Below are 22,709 nucleotides of genomic sequence, written 5' to 3'. Positions count from 1 at the left end.
ATTATGAATTCCTGAAAATTACAAAAAAAAAAGATTGTTTATCTATTGCTATAACATCTTTCTCTTTGGAAAATATAAAAAATTATCAAATCGAAATAAAAAACCTAAAACTTAGGCCTCGTTACTGTAAACTCCTGAAGCGAGAGGACAATCAATAAACACGTTACATCAACAATTACAATATTACTGATTAAAAATAGCAGAAGTGAAATACCATTACCCAGAAATGAAAATCTATAATTTAAATAAGTAGTCACAAAAACATAATCACTTCTAGAATCTTCATTTTCCGAGAAGTTCGATTTCCTTTGAAGATGCATATTGTGAAGGAACATCATACTAGAAAACCGATTGATTCTAAGCACGTGACTGCATTAACCCATTTGCTCTCTATCCAGTAACAAGCAGTTAAAAAAACACTTTTCGTCTATTGTTAGGTTATGTCAAAAGAAGGTTTTACCACAGAATATTACGATTAATAAATTCAGCTGGAATGCATATCTATAACATTAACATTGTTACCCAGACATACCATGTAACTCCTTTCTTTTTCTGCACTGGCTCAGTCGGTTACTTGAGCATTGCTATTGGCAGAAGACCTTGGTGTTGTTTTCACACAGTAATAAGATAAAGGAATATTGTTCTGTTTGGTACAACCATCAAATGAGAGTTTCGTGATTAAAATCTATCAGCAGTCTATAGTAACGTGGCTTCCTCACATCTTCTGATGTAACTTTCTACATAATCTGACCTTCACAACATCAGTATTATACAGTAATATAACTTTCCACACAATCTAGTATTTACAACATCATTATTGTATATCCGTCTGTATATTATATAACATCCTTTAATAAACAATAATCAGAGCAGCTTGCAATAGTTGTTCTGGATCAGGTTACAGTGAAGGTTTTGGTTTTTAATATATCCTCTGGTCAAATAAGGCAAAAGCCTTATATATAACCTTCAGCAATTTTCTGGGGAAATAAACAATTTTCTAGAATATTGTATATTGTTTTGTAAAACAAAATAGAGAATTATTTCAGTTTATGCACTTGTGTGTGTGTATGAGACTTCATCAGCAATATCTACTAGTTAACAGCTAGGTTTGTTGTGGGCACAAGTTTAACATTCTTCTAAATTTCAATAATTTCTGGTCTTACTGACAATTCCTGTCTTAGTCGACTCGAGAGGCGTTATTCTCTATTTATGTCGAAAGCATTCTTTGTCAGATACATGCTAAATACTTGAACTGGTCGAAGCCAAAGAAAAACGCTGATGTATCCACAACTCTCACTCTAGAACACAGATGAGCAATTTATTTTTCATAGTGGACACAACTGTGGCCAATGAAAACAACGTTGGCCACACTATTTAAAAAAATTGAAAGATGTTAGTTTAAGCAAAATAATTGCATTTCAACAAACGTTCAATGTGAAAATTGATGGGGGTTTTCATCAACAAATTTCGTGAAATTTGGCTTAATATCTATGTTCAATGAGCATCTTAGCTCTGCCTCTAAATTTGTGTCAGTAAGCCGAGATCTGTAATATAGACTTGAGAAAGTCTAGCGTAGAAAATGTTGACTCACACACCCATGTTGATCCAAACACTTGAAAATTACTATCTTTAAATTTAGAAGGTTCTAATTTATCAGAATAGTGAGCCACATCTCTCTGATAAAACATTGTTGTTTACCTTTTATGTGTTCTACACTTTGCAGGATAGGCACCTCGTCTTCAAATCCACACTTATCCAAGAACAAAAAATGTAATTACTTTACTGAAATTGATATTTGAAATTTTGCATGGCACATTTCAAATTTTTAAATTCGGATAAAGTGATTCAAATTTCTGAAACAGAGTTTTGTTCCAGTTTACATAAAGATCATCTTTAGCATCTGAGAAATCATAGTCATTATTTTCTAGAAAACTATTCAACTTTGCAAAATGCGTCAAATCATTCTTTTGCAATTGTTCAGCAAAAAGGATTAGCTTTAATTGGAATTCATTAATAGACTAAGATTGCTCGCTTATTATTTTAACTCTTCCCAAAAGCTTCGTATTCAAATTATTCAAGTGAGCCATCATGTCGTACAGAAAATACAAATCACACTGCTATGACATAGTTTCAATTTCAGGGAAATTTTCAGTCTTACCTTTTTCAACAAGATACTCTTTTATTGTAGAAAATAAGGAAGTAAATCGTTCCAAGATTTTTCGTCTATTTAACCATCTTACATTTGCAAAATCAGTAAGATCATCAAAAGTACAGTCACTGTTTTTCTTCAAAGACAACAAACTGTCGATGAATCAGAAATCTTCCACTTCCCATATACAGTCATGTGAAAATGTGTAACATTTTTGGATACATAGATATTTAATCTGAAGTTTAACAATACTGGGAGATTATAGGAATATAACTAAACAGTTAAAACTGAAGAAAAGACTTTTCAAGATCTTCTGTAAATGTAATTCTATATATCCAAAAATGTTACAAAAATACACAGGCTTTCATAGGGTGTCCTAACTTTTTCACATGACTGTAATTCACAATTTTTATAACAATGTTCATCATTATTTTTCTTTCAATTCATCACTTTTAGACATCTGAGCACAAATTTTCCTGATGCAAGGTGCAATGGAAAGATGGCAGCGTGAACTTCACATTATTTTCAATTAAACGCTACTTCAAAAGAGAAACAAATCCTAATTTCTCCACAGTCATAGTGGGAGCACCGTCTGTTGTGACAGAAACCAGTTTTGTTTTTTTTAATCCAGATTGAATTTTTTTGACATTTCAAGAAATTTTTCAAAGATGTTTTTCCACATGTTCGATCTCGTAATCTACAAAGGCCAAGCATTCCTTTCCTCACTTGAAGATCTGAAGTTACATATCGAACCCAAAATATCAACCGTGTTAACTCATCTGGTGCTACAGAAAAATACAAACAGTCTTTTAGTTGTTCAAGCAACTGATTTTCTATGTCTTTCGCTAACTCTAGCATTCTGCGGACAATTGTTCTTCGATTTAATTGCAAATTATTTATCTTTTGAAGAATATCATCTTTTATTTTTGAATCGTTATTCTCCAACAGAGTTTCAATGACCACAATTAATATTTCTTTTACTAGTTCAGCATCAGAAAATGATTTATTTTACCTAGAATTCAAGCTACCTTATAGCTAGCTAACGTAACTAGTTCTATCGATGATAAAATCTTTTTAGGCCTCCCTTTTGTTCATGAAGTTTTGCTTTCAGACGACTAATTTTAGTCATTTTTGCTATCAACTGAAAATTTTACATCAAATTCGTTGTGAAAATTGTTAAAGTGTTGCTTAAGGTTGTATACTTTTTTATTTCTAAAACTTTGTTACACAAAAGACACACTGACTTATTATTTGCTTCAATCACTGCAAATATCAACTCCCAACTTTCATTAAATTCTCGTTTCACGTTTTTCCAGTCACGCGCCATTTTCAATAATGCCAGAAACAATTAAACTGTGTTTATTTCCTGTGTGTTCACCTCTGCTCTAGAACAATCTAAATACGTCAAGACACTCCTATCTCTTTTTAAAGTTATCGTGCTAATAATATTAGCTGTGGTTCCCAATTTCAACAAATCCAGTTCTGAGACAGCCTGAACACTTCAAGATATCTCCAGCTCTCAGGGAATATTATCGTGCTATTAATACTAAATCGGTTCTCAATTTCAAAAAATCCAATTCAAGAACAGTCTGAAAACTTCAAACCACGTATAATTCTTTGTAAAGATTATTATGCTGAAAATACTAGCTGTGGTTCTCAGTTTTAACAAATCCCACTCTAAAACAATCTGAACAGCTCAAGACTACTTCAGTCCTATTATCTTTTGTCGGGATGAAATATTTTGGTTGTAGGCCCAAAGGGAAACTAATAGAGGGGAAAGAAAATAAAATACATTCACTTAAAGATTTTTCTTTCAAATGTTAAAAAATAAAAAAATAACACCATGATTTCTCAATTCGAATTATTTTAAAACGTTCTCCATAAGGCACTGTTGAAGTATGTTTTCAGAGATTGTGCTAAGAACCTATGGAACAGCATATAAAATATTCGAAAAAAGCCATCAGGAGGAAAAATCCTTCTGTTGATATATAGGGTTCTATTTGTTTGTTTTTTAAGCAAGGATTATTTGCATTTTTTGTAAGTCCTCACATGGCTACACCGTAAAACCATAGTTAGAATATCTGGTCTGAAATAAATTATAAATAAGATAATTAGTAGAAGTGTTAAATATGCAAACATTAGTACGAAGATACTTTTGACCGGCTCTTTACGTAAAACAGACCTTCACTAACGAAGTGGACCAAAATCCTAGAACAACACTATACGTATGGTCTTCACCTAGCCTGGTTTGTCTATACCAAGACAGAAAAGCCGTACAGAAATAAATCGATGAAAGCTGGAGACGTTTATTTAATGTTAGTGTTCGTTATACATTTATAAATACGATAAATAGGGTGAAGATGGGGTAGGAGTGTCGGTGACTATATTCACTTGTAGATTAGAATAAATAAATGTTTTAAACAAATAAAAACTAGCCTGAAGTTAATTAATTTCCTCGAAAGGAATCCAATTCATATGGAGGAGTCACCTGTTTTAATTACTCTCACCAATAAACAATAGTGTGTTGTCAGTCAGTCAGTCAGTAGACATTAAAATGGCGTCACATAAAGGACTCTTAACATTGCATTTTGTTCTTTCGTAATGTCAGTAAAACATGTTCATGCCATAACTCACGAGAAGAATTATGCACTCTGTAGGCTACAACACACCATAACATATGAACTTTAATAGCAAAAAGTAAAGATATTTGTTGCTCTTAATTTTGGGGATTCTGTACAAGTACAACTAGTAATTAATGTGTACAGTAGTATATTTCACTTCTTGTTGAAAGTAAATAAATATGTATGAAGTACAGAAAATAAAACAATCTGAACGTAAACATAATGTTAAATTTATGTTCTACACTTCTTTTTTTTCAGTAAAGAGGTTACTTGTAGACAAGTAAATAACAAACTGACAAATTCACTATACACTTTATGGAAATAAACGAGCTTTGTTAATTTCAGAATTTTCGCACAAATATACTAAAGGACAGTTCATGTTAGCGGTCCTTAATTCTGAAGATAGCCGAGAGGAAAGATAACTAGTCAACATTATTCACTCTTCTGTGATCGAATAGTGGAACATGACCATAACTATAATAAAGTATTCACTGCCTTAAAGTGCGGAGTTCGTTTCTGTGGTAGTGTGTCGCGAACAAAGGATCTTTAGATTCACAGTATAAAGTCAGGTCAATCCAAGAAGTAAAGGGATTTTACAATGAAATGACTGTATTTGAATGTTTGTTCTGTAAACTAATTACAAATGACAAATTTCTGTACTGTTTTATGTACTTCTCATTATATATATTATTTTACAGTGTAGTATTACTTCTACGTTTCTCTAAGAATTCTATGTAACTGCTTATTTATAGTGATCTATGCGTATGCGTTTGTATGAGTGTTTATGTTTTGAGAAGAACTATGATCACAAAAATACAAATACTGTGGCACAAGAGAATAGCTGTAGAAAAAAAAACGATATTTTCTTTCCTTTATGATCTATATATATAGTAACGTTAAAATCACTTCAATAATTTTTTTAAAAGTTAAAAAAAACTATGATATTTTTGTGAAAACGTAATCAGTTTCGTAGCGTCAGTAAGTCGCAAAGTTAATACACATATGACAGTAGTTTAATACACGTGTGACTTTAGAATACCCAATAAACTTGCTGAGCTTTAACCCCTGCAACTACGAAGTCCATAAAAGTTTGAGAGAAGGATTGTAATTTTGCACTATTTTCTATACAAACACACACTCACGCTCGTAAAAATATGTCGTCTAAAGGCTTTATTAACTTATTTTGTAACAAAGTATTTTCATCTTATATTTCTTTATCGATACAGGTTTATGACGACAGGTTGATACGCCCAGTTGTTAAGGTCGTTTTATTATGATTAGTTGGATAATTTGTACTTTTAAACCCAACCAAAATCAAATATATGTTTCGCGACGACAAGTGTGTTTTCATATAGTAAAGCCACATCGGGCAATCTGCGCAGTCCGACAAGGGGTTTGGTTTGTTTTGAATTCCGCGCAAAGTTACACGAGGGCTATCTGCGCTTGCCGTCCCTAATTTAGCAGTGTAAGACTAGAATGAAGGCAGCTAGATATCACCACCCATCGCCAACTCTTGGACTACTCTTTTACCAACGAATAGTGGGATTAACCGTAATATTATAACGCCCATACGGCTGAAAGGTCGAGCATGTTTGATGCGACGGGTATTCAAACCCGCGTCCCTCAGATTACGCGTCGTGAGCCTTAACCACCTGACCACGTCAGACGCCACCGAGGGAAATCGAACCCCTAATTTGAGCGTTGTAAATCCGCAGACTTACCGCTGTACCAACGTGGAAATCGCGATAACGAGAAACTCACTGAAGTAAAAATGTATCTCAAGTAACACAGCTGATGTGGGTACAGCACAACGTTTCGACCTTCTTGGGTCATCTTCAGGTTAACAAAGAGGGTTTGGAAATAGTTGTTTCGAAGTGCTTCCTACAGTTTTATTTTGAACAGTGAATGTTCCGCTAGGCTTAGATTTCGAACCGTGTTCATTATTCGGAAAGGCTGTGATAAAAAAAACTTAATTTAAAAAAATCCTTGCTTTTTATCTGTAACAAGGTATGTAATTAATAGTTGCGTTTTGAGGTTACTTACTGATAAAGTATGTTTTATTAAAACTTACAGCTTTTACAGTATGTAAGATTAGTTTTTAGAACAGGTTCAACGTTTCAATCATTGCTGCGATCATTATCAAGTACACAAGTTTTTACAGTAAATAACGTTTCAGTATTTAAATAAACATTGAAACTCAATGTATTTATATGTATATTAATACACTGTTATATTTAAATACTAAATTCTTTTACTGTAAAAACTTGTCTACTTGATCACAGCAGTAATCGAAATGTCGAACTTGTTCTCAAAACTTATCTAACTGTAAAAGCTGTAAATTGTAATAAAATAAAGATTTGTAACTGCTTTACAGTTCTTTTGTAATAAAATAAAGATTTGTAACTGTTTTACAGTTCTTTTCAACGGTTGTTTCAAAATGTCGATCACAGCTGTAAATATTGAGGATCTGATTCAATGTGGAAATATATATATATATATATATATTTCACTCTTGCATGGATTTAGAAACAAGATGAATCCATCGATTGTTCAAAAATACCTTTATTCTTGCAAACAATACACGTACAAACAATGAAATAACTGGTAGATCTGAACACCTTCACTATGAAAGTAGCCAACAATAGATGAAAAAGGAAAAATAAAACTGACAATAACAAAGTATTTAGAATTATTTAAGAACAATAATGGTGAACTGTGTAAAGAGTAAGACTGCCTGGTATTCAACGTAACTTAGATTATGGACTTAGGACACTCTTTTGAGTATATTGGTGTTAAGACTGAACTGTAGCGCTCGTCGGATTTTCTTGCTCGGTTTGATTAATTACAGTTCAGTAGTTATCACATAAAATACCCATTTTTTTTGTTTCACATAACTTTCAACTCCTCGGTTCATTTATTCAACTCTTTATCATCCATCTTCCAGAAATCCCGTCTATCCACCTGCATATTTACATATTGCTATGAATATACATTCACTCATTCATCTCTATACCTATCTATTCATCTGCCTATAGATCCCGTTATGTAAATAATCTTTGTTTCTATCTACCTGTTTGTTTACAGTTTACTTGTTACTCATATATTTATTAAGGTGTTTGTCAATATGTCTATCTAGGAAGGGTTAATTTAATCTCACATCTGTCTACCTCTCAAAGATGATTAAAACTTAAAAAATTATGGGGAAATTAGACATTCGAATACGATTTTCTGTTCGTTTTGTTAGAGGTCTCATGCAGTAAACCTGAAAATTATTAAAGATAAGTTTAAAAAGAAAATAATAAAATAACGCCCGACATGGCCAGGTGGTTAAACCCGTGAGAATAATGGAATAGTATAATAATCCTTAAAATAATGTTGAAGTAGTAAGGCAGTGAGAAAAATGATTAAACACGTTCTGTTGTGAGAGTAATGTTGAGAAATGTGCAGGCCCGCCATGGCCAAGTGGGTTAAGGCGTGCGACTCGTAATATGAGGGTCGCGGGTTCGCATCCCCGTCGCACCAAACATGCTCGTCCTTTCAGCCGTGGGGGCGTTATAATGTGACGGTCAATCCCACTATTCGTTAGTAAAAGAGTAGCCCAAGAGTTGGCGGTGGATGGTGATGACTAGCTGCCTTCCCTCTAGTCTTACACTGCAAAATTAGGGACGACTAGAGCAGATAGCACTCGAGTAGCTTTGCGCGAAATTCAAAACAAACAAGCAAACAAATAAAAAAGCACGAGTCTGTATATTTAAAATAGTCATTTTTTTCCAAATAGATAGCATGCTATTACTAGATTCTAGTAGAGTTACATCAAATAAGTAAGCATTGCTAGCAAACTCAGGTTGAAAAATGTGCTGCCAAGCAAGATGACATCAGACATCTAGTACATAATTCGATTGGAACTTCGAGTTGGTACATCACAGTGATATTACGTCATTTGTCATTAAATGGTGATCAACATATAAATCTGTGTGGCTGAAAAGCAGTTCTAGGTGATGTAGAAACTTTGAGACATATCATTCACCATATGTTACACAAACATAACCTTCACATTTCTAATAGGCTGTGTTATTTAGATAAAAGAAAAGCGACTCTTGTTACTATAGAACGGCATCTACTGGACTATTAACCGCAGTTTCCTGAATAACATCGTTGCAACAGCAGCCTTAGATTCAACGATAGACACTGTCCAATTATTATGTTTGAGAAGAATGTCATTTTTACACTCATCTCAGTCCTATGTGCCTTAAGCAGTGATTTTTAAAATGTTTGAAGTTTCCTACTTGTCAACTGCTAGTACAGCAGTAAGTATACAGATTTAGAATGCTAAAATCAGGGGTTCGATTCCCCTCGGTGAACTATTTTCCCTTTTCTTATTTTCATCTTTCGAAGCTCTACTCGAATAAGTGGTTGAGTCTAACAATGCAAAAGACATAGTTTTTCTTTATGTTCATTGGCCTTAAGATTTTGGCCAGCAGTGTATAAGAAAAACACACACACAATTGGCTATTTTTACTCTCCGCTTTGGGTAACCTTATTTATACTACCCCAAGATTTCAGGTGGTTACTGTGGGCTCCTTTGAGTCGATGAGACTGTTGAAGAGAGCGAATAAAGACCTAGGGGCGATAAGAGATCTAAAATCGACCGTAGGGTAAGGTTGGCCTATGCTACTAACCGCTCTACGCCTTGTAGCAACAACGAGGAAATGACATTCGTTCGTTTTCTCGAATATTATACAGTGGTTAAATTCACACTGTAATGAAATATACGTATTATTTTAAAAAATAATTTTAATTTAATTATTTGTTTTATTTTGTTCTTCTTTAAAATATTAGTTTAGTAATCGATGACAACTTTAAAAGTATGTCATGGTGTCGACAATTCAAATAAGTTTGGGAACCCCTGTATTATGCTAAGCCACTCACTTTATCTTGTAGGCACCTTATCATGCCTACCTTGAAGTTTGGGGGAGGTGGGGTGTTATTTGCTACACGAGCTATCCTGCATCAGCCGTTACCAGTACTGAACTAATAGACTATAGGCAAGACAGCTAGTCAGTACCACCCACCACCAACTTTTTGGCTACTCTTATTAAAATAATTGGATTCTACTCTCACTGTTATAACAAACTCACCGCACCATAGTGCGACACGCGAACCATGGAACTTCAGTTCCACACCCAATCACGTTAATATTCCTAGGAGGAGAGAATGGTATTCATAATGGTTATTCTTCATTTAGTTTTATTTCCATACGTTTATGATAAAAATTGACAAAGTGATTTTCATTTTACTTCGAGTATGATAAAAGCCCATTCACACAATACTGTGTAAAAGTGTTAGGACAAGAGAAGATATTATTATTATTTCCATTTTATGGGACTAATTCCAGATCTACAGTATCAAGGAGACTCAACAAGAATGGAATGTTTGGTTGTGTAGAAGTTAAAAGCATTTACTTCGATCTCCAAATATTGTCAAGAGACTTAAATTTGCTAAAATGTTCAAAAACGGGACTGTTGATGATTGGAAAAGGGTGTTATACACGGACGAGTCCAAGTTTAAAATACTGGGTTCAAAATGTACGTTGTATTCTGGCAGAAAAAATATACCGCAACCTACCATGAAGCATGGCGGACGCAGTGGATGGTTTGGGGTGTTTTTCTGCTGAGGTGACAGGACATATTTACATAATAATCCGTTATGGTATACCTAGTGGTTTGTGTATTGTTAGCAAAGGATTCTACTACCAAAAAATAATGACCACATTCATCACAATATGTAGAAATTATTTAGTTACGAAATAAGCTGGTGGAGTCATTGAAATGATACAATGACCCTCCACAGATCTTAAGTCTCAACCCAATTGAACATATCTGGGAGTTAATAAATCATAAAGGCCCTGCATGGCCAGGTGGGTAAGGCACTCGACTCGTAATTTGAGGGGCGCGGGTTCGAATCCCCATCACACCAAACATCCTCCCCTTTCAGGCGTGGAGCGTGATAATGTGACGGTCAATTCCACTATTCGTTGGTAAAACAGTAGCTTAAGAGTTGGCGGTGTGTGGTGATGACTAGCTGCCTTTCATCTAGTCTTACACTGCAAAATTAGGGACGGCTAGCGCAAATAGCCCTCGTGTAGCTTAGTGCGAAATTAAAAAACAAACAAACAAACAAACAACAGATCAAAAACTTGACAAATCAAATGTTACTTCCAAAGAAACTCAATGGAGATGTGTTAGACATATTTGGAGTAAACTTCCATACGACACTTTGATTAAATATATCGCAACAATGCCTGAAATATAGTCTGTAGTTATTAAAGCAAATAAGAGACAAAAAATGTAACTGTATGCTGAATATAACGGATTTATCCTTATACATTTACTTTAGTGCCTACACTTGGGCACAGCATGGCCAGGTGGTTAAGGCACTCGACTCGTAATCCAAGTGTCGCGGATTCGAATCCCCGTCATACCAAACATGTTCGCCCTTTCTGTTGTGGGGACGTTATAATATTCGTTGGTAAAATAGTAGCCCAAGAGTTGGCGGTGGGTGGTGATGACTAGCTGCCTCCCCTCTAGTCTTACACTGCTAAATTAGGGACGGCTAGCGCAGACAGCCCTCGTGTAGCTTTGCGCGAAATTAAAACAAAACAAAGCAAAAAAGGCTACGGATGTTCTCGTATAGCTTTCTCTCTATCTATTTTTCTTTGCATGCGGCCTATATACTTGGCTGTGTATTGTGCAAGTCTAATCTCCATATTTGTAGAACATTCGTAAAAGTAAGAATAAACAATATTTGCTCACAAAAACGTATTAGAATATTGTTCAATCGTTGAGAAAATTGCGTAATAAGTATAAAAAGCGGCTAGCCGAGGGACGTAAGAGAATATTATTGTACACCTACAATCAGTGGGCTACAGGTCTAGAAAGCTATTGATTAACGTTTATTAATTGAAAAACTACGGGCTTTGTCCAAGAACGTTATAGATTTAGAACATTACAAACCGTTAAAATTCAGTGAATTACTTCTGACGTTATAATTTCTACAAGGACATTAAATATCTTTGCTGGAAGAAGTCAGCTTGTAACCGGTAGGAGGTCAGCCAATAAAAAAACAGCGTTAGCTTAGACAAGTCCTAAAAATATCAACTCAGAACTAATTTACTCGTCGTGGATCTGGACCATCGATAAAATATTAATTTCTAAACCGGATATGAGATTCGGTATTGTCTATCAGTTTGTTAAAAAAAACTGTTGTATACAAGTCATCATTACCGATGTGTTAGAATGTGTGTTTAGTCATCACTTCAAAAGTAGGGACAGCTAGCACAGATAGCCCTCGAGTAGTTTTGTGCGAAATGCAACAAACAAATAAGCAAAATTTTGGAAGTTTTGATAATTAAAAATTGATTAATGAGAATAATCATTCTACAAAATAATTTGAATGATTTCAATTTGAAGATGTTATATTATATCTTTTGAAAAAAACATCAACATGGCATTCCAGTAAAATACGTACGGTAAATATTTGATTCCAGTATATTTTCTTTACTAATACAGATGATTCATTTCGTCTTGAGCTTGCCTCTCAGTCAGTCAGCGGTAAGTCTTACAACTCTTGCAATGTTAAAATACGAGGCTTAGTTTTCCCTGAAAAATTAGGCCCTTCCAGTGATACAGCGGAATGCCTGCAGACTCACATCGTTAGAAACTAGGTTTTAATACTCGTGGTGAGCAAGCACATATACCATATTGTCTAATTTGTGCATAACAAGAAACAAATAAATACAATGCTGAAATATACAATACAGATATACAGATATACAATTATTTAAATACCACCGTGTATTTCAGTTTGATGGATGTGACGTATATTGTTGGATGTGTATTGTACAAGTCCCGCCTGTTCTCTAAATTTGTAGAAGATTCTTGACAGTAACAATCAACAATATTTATTTTACAAAAACACTAACACGTTTTCGAACATTTTTGAAAGTTCGAGAATCTCTAATGATTAATATAAAAGCAACTAGACAGGAGATAAAATATCATTGGTCAGCTACAGTCAGTATACTAAAACCCGTAGAAACTATAATTGTGATTAACGCTTATTAATCGGAAAAAACTACAAAATTTGACTAGGAACATTTATAGATTTCGAACATTATAAACTATTTAACTTCAGTGAATTAGCTTCGAACGTTAGTATTTCTATCTTCATCGGTAAAAAGTAAACGACGTGAAGCCAGCCAAGGAAGCTTGCTTAAACGAGGAATGACAATATCAAATCAGAATTAATTTACTCGTCTTGGACCTGAATCATCGATAAAATATTCAGTTGTAGACCAGGTAGAAGACTCAGTATAGTTTAAAAAACATTGTTGCATACAAACCCTCATTTGTAATAATTATTAGTAATGACCATAATTATAAATTGTATTATTTTTATGTTTATATATTAAGATATATTTGTATTAAAAAAGGAAATTGTGTGTATCAATCTTGTTGGCAAATACCATATATTTCATACAAATTAACATTTAATTATCTACTAAATTCAAATTTAAAATTATTTGAAATAGCAATACGTTATACTATAAATCGGAGGCTCGTCCGAAACAAATTATAATTCGTAACTCAAGTACTTCCATTGGGTTTCTGCTGTATTAAATATGTAGATTAGTAAAAGTTTGATGTTTCACCTCTGATTTACCTTTCAGAAATCTAATTTTGACTTTCACCTAAAACTTTTGCGCAGTACCGTATGTCTCAGAGACTATTACATCTTTCTAAAACAAACATCAAAGTTTGTTCTATTGCAAAGCCAAATTAAGCTATCTGTTGTGTCTACTGCATGAAATCGAACCCCGGATTTTAACACAGTAAGTTCGTAAACTTATTGCTGTCTCACCGGGAACAAGCACTTGAGAAAGTTTTAGGTGAAACGGTATATCTCCGTTTTTATGACTCTAAAATCCGGAGCTCGATTCTCCTCGGTAGACACAACAGATAGCCTAATGTGGCTTTACTTTAAATTATACACTCACACACAGAGAGAAACTTTTAGAAAATTATTCAATACTTAAACAGACGAATTAATGTTCAATAGTTACGTTCACTTAAAAAAAACAACTATTATATAAAGTATAACTGATAAACTTATAACATGTCTTCGAACCGCAAGATCTTAGAGAGAAAGACATGAAATAAAAAATATCAGTTTCTTTAGGTACTCAAACATGCACACATATAGCTAAGTGTAGAATTGGGGGTTCTCCGATTGTTAACTATTGCGTGTCGAATGTCATATTTCACGTTCCACTTGATGAGGTAATATTACCATAAATATTGTAGATTCAGTAAAACTGGCTGACCATGTTCATTAAGTACGTATTTTTAATAAGCACTTGCGTATTTCGTCTACGTCATATGTATGGAGGAAATAAACAATAGCGACACTGCAAGGTTCAGTTTATTACAAACTGAACCTGTGTTTATCTTTTTTGTTGTACAGTGTTTTGGTGTTCGGGAATGATATTCACGTGTAACTGATTGACGTGTGTGATAAGTTATATTATTTAAAATACGCAAGATTAACACAAGAAATTATCATCATGAAAGGTATATAGCTCTGATTAATAAGTAAAAGTTAATTTTTCGAAAGAACTCAAGGGTTCTTTTACAATTTGTATAGCATATCAGTTGAATCTCCTACACTAGCACCATCTAGTGGCGAACGCAAAGCTGAAATTTAATATTATGTGCGTTTACCAGGGACCTGGCATGGCCTAGCGCGTTAAGGCGTGCGCTTCGTAATCTGAGGGTCGCGGGTTCGCGTCCGAGTCGCGCCAAACATGCTCGCCTTCCCAGCCGTGGGGGCGTTATAATGTTTCGGTCAATCCCACTTTTCGTTGGTAAAAGAGTAGCCCAAGAGTTGGCGGTGGGTGGTGATGACTAGCTGCCTTCCCTCTAGTCTTACACTGCTAAATTAGGGACGGCTAGCGCAGATAGCCCTCGTGTAGCTTTGTGCGAAATTCAAACCAAACAAGCGTTTACCAGTCGATATTCAACACAAATTAAACAATAAGATCACACACTCTGGCCTTGCATAAACAAACATTCTTACAAGATCACAACGTCCCACATTTTAATAGGAACTACACGTTAACCTATTATATCAGATGTAACAGTTTATTTTAAAAAAATAGGCAAATTCATTTTCATATAAGTATGAAATATGACATAATTTTTGTCTTTTAAAAATAAAATCTGGGAGATGAATGCTAAATTGATTCATATATTCTGATCTATTTTTTTTACTTTTCAAAAACACTTAATAATTATAATAAAAGTAACATTGCATTAAATACTACCCCCCCCCCATCCACACATACGGTCAACAGTAAGTTTATGATCTCACAACATTAAAATCCTGGGTCCAATTCCACGCAGTGGACATAGTTAGTCCATCTTGTAACTCGATACTAAGACAACAGTAGTATTGATAGTAAAATTAGTAAACAGACTGGGGTGTGAGTTACATCATTTTTAATATTGTAATTCCGGTGAAACAACCTAGACAATATGGCGACACGTTTTTTATGAAGACGAAATTTTTTGCTGTAATTTTCATAGGTAGTCGTATTATACAATTTCCAAAATTAAATCTAATTAGGTGATGCGGTCGATAGCGTGTACCTAGATAATGGCATACAACTTTCCCGAAAATCATTCCTTACACAATAACTCACTTTTCACATAAAGAGAAAACAAAGCATTATATAAATAAATGTATGAAAGTAAGGCCGAAATATCTCTGCAAGGAACGAAAAGCATAACAAAGTTAATGAAATCGGCACGTGCTCTCCATTAAATTCGCCAGTTTATTGTGGTAGTGTTGTGTTGTCTAGAGCAGAAATTACGTCCTATGATAGCATACCTCATTGTTGCACATTACAAAACATCATAATATAGTATTCGACTTATTTCTTTTAAACAAAAAAGTCTTAGAACGATTTGAAGTGACCTAATTAGCAATCATTCAATATTCGGAAATTACCATAAAAGTTTGGTGGTGTTATTTTTTTTAATTTTGCGTGCGAGTGTATGTGTGTGTGTGTTGTTTATATTAAAGACACACCAGGCTATCTCCTGTGTGCAACGACGAGAATCGAGCCTCTGATTTTAGTGTTGCAAATTGGTAGAATTTCCGCTGCCCCACCGGGGGACAATTTCGCGCGCAGGCCACTGGAGTACTACCTGTACTACCCATCACAAATTTAGCTGTGAAAGAAAGATTAGAGGAAAGTGAGAGAGCCACCACCATCCATCGCCAGCTCTTGGACTATTCTTTTACCAACAGGCCCGGCATGGCCAGGTGGTTAAGACACTCGACTCATGATCTGAGGGTCATGGGTTCGAATCCCCGTCACACCAAACATGCTCGCCCTTTTAGCCGTGGGGGTTTATAATGAGACTGTAAATCCTACTATTCGTTGGTAAAATAGTAGCCTAAGAGTTGGCGGTGGGTGGTGATAACTAGCTGCCTTCCCTCTAGTCTTACACTGCTAAATTAGGGACGGCTAGCGCAGATAGCCCTCGTGTAGCTTTGTGCGAAATTCAAACCAAACCAAACCAAACCATACCCACAATTTGTTGATGAAAGAGTAGCTCAAGAGTTTGCGGTGATGATGACTAGCTGCCTACCCTTTAGTCTTACACCACTGATAAATTAAGGACGTCTAACGCAGATAGCCCTCGTGTAGCTTTGGGTGAACTTCAAAACAAAAACAAATTTCTTCGAATTTCACAATCAGTAAGAAGTACGAAACATCAAATTAATGAAACATTTAATATTTCACTACTTAATGACCGTTCATACTTTAGCAACGCAAAATAAATATATTTCCATATCGTTGTTGTTCTTTTTTAATTAAGCACAAAGCTACACGATGGGCTATCTGTGCTATGCCCACCACGGGTATCGAACCCGGTTTTTAGCGTTATAAGTCCGTAGACATACCGCTGAGCCACTGGGGGCTATAAGATAAATAAAAAAAAATTCAAGCTTTATAATTATTTATCGGTATAAACTGAGAGTCCACTGGATTAAAACCTAAGATTAATGTTCATAGTGAGTAAATATATTTAAGAATTTAAATCCTAATTTTAAAGCTAGATTTGATGCAGGGATTAAAGAAATTTCAGAAAAACAAGGATTACAGAGGAATTATGCTGGAGAATCAGTAATCGTACAAGCCGGTGCTGGCAATGTTACTTTTAGTGGGCGTGGCTTGCGATCGCGTGATTGTGGCGTATGTGGCTGTATTGCGGGCAGTGAATTTAGCGGAGTGTCAGTGTGATACTGGGCGCTGAAGAGTTTGGTTGTGTCACGCGTGTTGGAGCTTATTGTTTCTTTTTACTTTAATTTTTTAGAAGTGTCTGTGAACATTTTGTGAAGGAAGTTGACGTCATCAAATTGTAAGAAGCGAAAATACGAAGATGAAAACAGAAATTTTAAGCCAGAGTGGGAGGAAGATTTTGCATTCACCGTTAAAGGAGGTAAATCTTTGTGTCTTATCTGAAATTTGTTGCTCAGTCATTACAAAGCCAGTAACTTGAAACGCCACCATGAAACAAATCACAAACTTTTCGTCTGATTATCCACTTAAATCAGAATTACGGAAAAACAAGTTAACTGAGTTAAAATCACCACTAAATAGCCAGTAGACACTGTTAACAACGTTCAGTAAGGAAGTTGATACAACGACTGAAGCTAGTTTTGTTATATCATAGAATATTGTTCGTGCGAAACGCCCTTATTCTGATGGTGAATTTGTTAGAAAGAATATAGCTGAAGCTATTGCAGGGTTAGATCCAAATAACACAAAACGTCAGCGACTAATAGCACAAACACCAGCTTCACGCCACACTACAGAGAGACGTATCTACCAGATCAGTGCTGATGTTGCAGGCGAAATGCAAGATGATTTAAAGAATTCTCTTGCATTCAGCTTAGCCCTTGGCGAATCTACAAGTCAACCCACAACTGGCGGTATTTGTTCGTTATGTTTCCTCCAATGTAGCTATGAAAGAAAAGATGTTGGACTTTGTGACACTAAAAGAAACAACTCGTGATGTTGACATTAATAATGCGTTTGACAGAGCCTTAAAGGTGAATTTTCAACAAATTTAATAATTGCCTTAGAAACTGTACTTTAGTTAGGTATAAATCCTGTGTGGTTGCCATATTTTTAAACACTTTAGTTTTTGAGTAAAAAATGAAACAAAATATGCGGGTCCTCGAACTCAAGTTACCCTTGGTCATTTGGCTGTTTCCGTGACGTTTTACAACTATGACGTAATAGTTGCCAAACACGCTTAGTTGCGCGCCGACTATTTCATTCTGTGCTGGTGTTTTATGTAAATCTATCGGTGCTTTTTTCAAATTACATACTTTGTGAGATTATTTTTTGTCTTGATATTGCTACTTTATGTTTGTTTTATGATAACATGGTTTTCTGCGTTGCTTATGGTTGTAAAAATGGTTCGGCAACGGAAAAAAGCTACTTTTCGTTGTAAGTCCACAGACATACCGCTGAGCCACTGGGGGCCATTTCCATATAGATAATTCCAAGTTTAACATTTCATACATGAAAGCCTCAGTGCTTTTATTAATATATTTGTATCTATAAGCATTCCTTTTGTATTTAAAAAGCGTTACCTAACATAAATCTCTTGCAAAACATGTTTAAAATCTCGGTTGTACATTAAATATATCTCCAGCGTTTATCTTATTAATCATATTTAACATCCAGTTTTATACATGTACTCAACCAGCTGAACTTTTTTGGCTAGATTTACCCATTAAGCTTAATAACTAAATCTAACAATAACACTTGAGTTCATGCAACAACTATTCTGCCAGTCACATTTGTCGGCCATATAACACCATTAAGTTTACAAAACATACTTAAAGGTGAATTTTACAGAAAAAAAGAAAAGTTTGCAGTCAAAAGAACTACTCATACTGATTAATTTTGCAGGTTCACATTTTTTTTATAAAAAATATCTGCTAATAAATGAAACATAGAACTTGGTGCAGAAGGAGCCCTTTCCGAGCGGCAATCCGAACGTTTTAGTTTTTACGTTTGCTGCTGGAAAAAGTACTGTGACATAATAGTTGCCAAACAAACCGCCAACGCCAGCGCGTTGAATGTAAATAAACATGGCCAGTGCATACGGAGAAACAGAGGCGGAGTCTGTTTTGACTTTGCGTTCTGAACAGTGTCGAGTAGCGCCATATCAATTCGAACCTACTCTGAACTAACTAGAACAGCTACTTTTGACACAGATCTGACAAGTTCTAGTGATGAGGACAGTTCCATGAGCGAGATTACTGTGAGTAATATTGATAGCGCCCAGGCCGGTTGCGAGTCGATCATACCTCCAGCGGAAGAATGGTAAGCCTAAGTCATGACAACAAATATGGTCTGTATTATTTCACGTGCAATTTTAAGCAGCTAGAAACCTGTCTGGTGTTTATAAATTATTGGTATCACAGACTGGGTTTTATTTGTTTATACTTTGCCGACTATGGTAACTAATACTCGGCCTTTCCACAATCATTGTACCGGGTATTTATGACTCGTAACAAAATGAATTTCAATTATACATCATAATTCTGTCTATAAAATAAAACTAGATGTAGCAGTCTAAATTGTTAATTTATCTTAAAATGTTAAATTTGAAAAATGGAATTCTTCAAATTTTCCATATTTAAAAATACAAAAACATATACAGAATGATCTACCAGCTTTTAAACTTGGAATATACTCTATTTGGGATAGATTTGTCCACTGTCTAGACTAGGAAATCAAGGTTTCACTGACTTTCACGTGCCACAAATGCAAAACACGCTCATGAATGTGAAGTGTATGTCTAGTTACATTCTTCAAAAACTTGTACTTTTTAAATTATTATATTATTCTAGTTATTGTTTATCGCTTTATATTGCACACACACCTTCAAGTTTGTTCTTTTCGTGATGGCAAGGGATGGCTTTAGAGGGGTGGAACCTGTACACAGCAGGCTGAGATCAGTCCTCAGCTCTACACGAAGAAAGATGGTGGGGACGATCCTGTCTGCTGCCGATGTTTTTTCAATCTTGATCTGCTTGGCTTGAAACCCACGGAATCAAAAACAGTGCGATACGACATAAAACATGAGCATTCAAAGTGATCTCTACAAAGCTTTGCATGGTGTGAAACGCAGTAAAGCATGTTATCATAAAACAAACAAAGTAGCAATATCAAGACAAAAAATAGTCTCACAAATTATGTAATTCGAAAAAAGCATTGATAGATTTACATAAAACCCAAGCACTGAAAGGAACACAATGGTCGGCGCGCAACGAAGCGTGTTTTCGCAACTATTACGTCATAGTTGTAAAACGTCACGGAAACAGCCGAACGACCGAGAGGAACTTGAGTTCGAGGACCCACATAATTTGTTTCATTTTTTACTCAAAAACTAAAGTGTTTAAAAATATGGCAACCACACAGGAATTATACCTAACCAAAGTACAGTTTCTAAGGCAATTATTAAATTTGTTGAAAATTCACCTTTAACAACTGGTATCTCAAGGAACCAAAGATAAGTTTTCAAACTTAAAATATTAAATTTAGATTTCGATTCTCCAAGGTGAACGAGGCGTAGATAACTGAATGTGTAGCTTGACACCAAAATAAACTACTTAACAACCGGATATATTCGCTAAGAATTCAACCAGATATTACTTGACCGTATTCATCCATTAGGCTTAATACCAATAACAAGCGAATTTATTCAACACTTATTCTACCAACCAAATGTGTTAGCCATATTTATCTGAACATTGTAAACTCTTCTTCTATTGTAACAGCTAAAGTGATCAGACTTATCAAATACGCAAAGAAAAGAAATAAATTAGCATATATAACAATAACATAATACTTTTTATCCTTGATTCAACTGGACTATTGTAATTACTCAATAAATATCACGTAAGTTCATAGAAACTGGGAATTAGGCCTAACTATAATAATTCACCGATTCTAAAATTCTGGGGTATTAAGATATCGACCACTTCAAAGATAAAATTGAACGGTCCTATAATGTACAAAACAATAGCATCCTTTATCTAGTACTTGGCAGAAGTAAGACAAACAAAAGTCTCGTATACGAGAAGAAATATAACCGCCACATGTGTCACTTGCCCGCCATTATGAAATGTGACAAATCTAAACGTCTGTGTTTTCGTTCCACTAAGGTAGAATAAGCTTCTCGCTGTGTCGGAAGGATGAGCGCTTAGATCGAGGAATATTCCTATAAATATTAAAATATCGACAAATAAAAGAAGCATATATATGTATATATAGTGCAAAATGGAAGCACTTAATTACGTTTAGTATTTAGTGTGTCAGAACTGTAAATACGATGATTAAACGTTCGCGTCTCATCGCCTCCAAAACTTGCTGCGCAGTGTAAAGCCATGGGCGGGAAATATTATGACAGTCCAGTCATAGTACTTGGGCAGATAAGAGGAGCCCGAGAATTGACGGAGAGCGCTATTGACTAGCTGCTTTCTTTCCAGCTTACCCGTTCAAAATTAGAAGTAGTTATGCGCAAAATTCTAAAATAAGCATACTTTGTTTTTCTACACGACGATATAGATATAAGAATTGATTTGAATCGGATGCAAACAATTTTTTTTTTTTTTTTGCAATAGAGGAAATAGTTCGTTGAATTTCTTACAAGCAGTGCGGACGTAAGCACTAGGCCTATACCACAGCAGATTAAACGCACGAAACCGGTAAAAAACTGTAACACGGCTGTTTTTAAAACAGTGCTGCAACTAAACAGGCAACGTTTTTCGTAAGCAAAAATAAAATAAAAACGAAAAATTTGAATAAAAATACATTCCTAGGTGCTAAAACGAATACGCGTAAAATATTTCAGTAATGAGTAGGACTTTGGTTAGTGGTCATTTATAAGCAAATCAGTTTACGTTCAACCTCTGTGAGGAATCCCTCGACTTAAAATAATAGCTTGCTTACTCTAGTTTCAATGTATTATAAGCACCAAACGTTCTGGTTCTCTGCGCAATTATAATTGAAAAATAGAGCGAAGTTAGTAAACAGTTTCGTTTGGGACTTATACAATGCCATTGTGAAATATTACGCCTGTTTTTTTCAGAAAAAATATTTGAAAGTTATCATAGAAGTGAAGCAGACCTGAAGTAATGTAATTATTTTATATTCATTCATTTTGGCGCTCGGAGATTAAATTCATTACTATAAGATGCTTAAAGCTATTATGTTTTTCATATGCAAAGTGAGAACATAATTTACCGTATTTTACTAAGCCCTATTTCTGATATATATATATGACGACGCAGTTGCACTATATTCAAAGATGAAAGTATTATTTATACTTCTTCTAACATTAGAACGGTAGTTCATTTTATATAACTTATTATGGCTACTTGTCTTAAAGGATTTTCAGTAGTCTCTTTGTACAGTTAACAGTAGGTAAGAGAAGTCCCATGACAGAGTGAAAGTTTGATTAAAACAGCAGCAGACCCTGACTTGAAGTTATCTCACGATTAAGTTGTGTAAAAGAAAGAGATATTCCTGCTCAACTCTCCGAGTTTCGTTTATCAAGAATGGCTAACAAAAAAAAAGAAGAGATTCTTTGGTCAATACAGCCGAGCTCTGTACTTTACGCGCTCTTCCGTATCGCTAAAGCTACTACGAAGATTGAGTTGTCCAAATGCCTTTCTATTTTCAATTCGTCCAGTTGTCTATCGTATTTGTTGAGTTATTAATTCACATTTTTTTCTCGTTTATTTGCAATTAAACATAAAACTACACACTGAGCTATCTGTACTCT

General features: G+C 34.8%; 1 protein-coding gene across 1 annotated transcript in view; it reads right to left on the bottom strand.

The window, feature by feature from the left end:
• The window catches only part of LOC143236035 (calbindin-32-like), a 100,884-nt gene that overhangs the window by 40,388 nt on the left and 37,787 nt on the right, over nucleotides 1-22,709 (bottom strand). The window lies entirely within an intron of this gene.

This window comes from Tachypleus tridentatus, chromosome 13 (genome assembly GCF_004210375.1).
Source record: "Tachypleus tridentatus isolate NWPU-2018 chromosome 13, ASM421037v1, whole genome shotgun sequence".
Classification (NCBI taxonomy): domain Eukaryota; kingdom Metazoa; phylum Arthropoda; class Merostomata; order Xiphosura; family Limulidae; genus Tachypleus; species Tachypleus tridentatus.
This window is presented reverse-complemented; position numbering and strand designations above follow the sequence as displayed.